The sequence below is a fragment of the Frankliniella occidentalis genome, unplaced genomic scaffold, assembly GCF_000697945.3.
Source record: "Frankliniella occidentalis isolate FOCC.00 unplaced genomic scaffold, Focc_3.1 Scaffold208, whole genome shotgun sequence".
Taxonomy (NCBI): Eukaryota; Metazoa; Arthropoda; class Insecta; order Thysanoptera; family Thripidae; genus Frankliniella; species Frankliniella occidentalis.
Genome location: NW_026267334.1, coordinates 81258 through 82237, shown reverse-complemented (window position 1 = coordinate 82237; position 980 = coordinate 81258). Strand labels below are relative to the sequence as shown.

Below are 980 nucleotides of genomic sequence, written 5' to 3'. Positions count from 1 at the left end.
ACCCACCCGGGGCCGGGGCCGGGGCCGGGGCCGGGGGTGCGCAACGTTCAACCCTTCCCTCCAACGTACAACGCATCAACATGCCCTCACTGCAAATCCATCCCTTATGACAGTCTCCGCCACCATGTAATCGAATTATAGACATGCAGATGGACGGAAGAGACGAGAGAGAGACAGACAGAGACAGTGAGACAGACAGAGGCAGAGAGACAGACAGAGACAGAGAGACAGACACAGAGTGACAGAGAAAGAGACAGGGACAGGGAGGGGCAGGGGGAAGGGGCGGCGAGAGATATAGAGAGATGGAAAGGGGAAAGGGCAAGACGCTGCCTTGGCGTTCTCCTTGCGCGCTCCTTTCTCTTCCAGGTTGGTCGGGGGTGCTTGGTTAAGCCCCACGCGTGATAAGTGCGGGGCGGGGCGGTAATAGCACCAGCACAATGCCGCCCTGAGTGGACGCACGCCCGCGGACTGCGCGATGGGGAGGGAGCAGGGCGGAGCGGGGCGGAGCAGGGCTCTGGGGGAAAGAGAGAGGCCAGGGTCTGTACCGCCCCACAAACTAGGCGTGCTGGGAAAACAGAGACGCACTAACCCTACTTCTCCTTCAAGGTTGAAAATCGCATTTTCCCGACGCCCTGCCAATTCAAAATCGTCGGTCTTCTACGCCTAAAATGAATAGAAGGGAAGCCAACTAACTCTTGAGGTAAGTCGACACGTCTCCAATTTTGGGTGCCTGGCTGACTGACCTTGAAAGCAGGGGCTTGCCTGCCATGCTAAATTTGAGAACGGTGTCGAATTTGGTTTTGGAAGGGCAGACGGCCGGGGGCCGGGTAGGTAGGATCGCTGAGAGGGGGAAGGGCAGGGAAAGAAGCGTAGGAGCGTGCCTCGGCATAACTTACGGCAGGATACTCTCCGGCTCTCGGAGCGAGAGCGTGCGGCGGGTGTTTGACCGGATCAGAACGATTCCCACTGTATACACATAT

General features: G+C 58.1%; 1 protein-coding gene across 1 annotated transcript in view; it reads left to right on the top strand.

The window, feature by feature from the left end:
* The window catches only part of LOC113213048 (uncharacterized), a 13010-nt gene that overhangs the window by 2485 nt on the left and 9545 nt on the right, over positions 1-980 (top strand). The gene's annotated exons all lie outside the window — the stretch shown is intronic.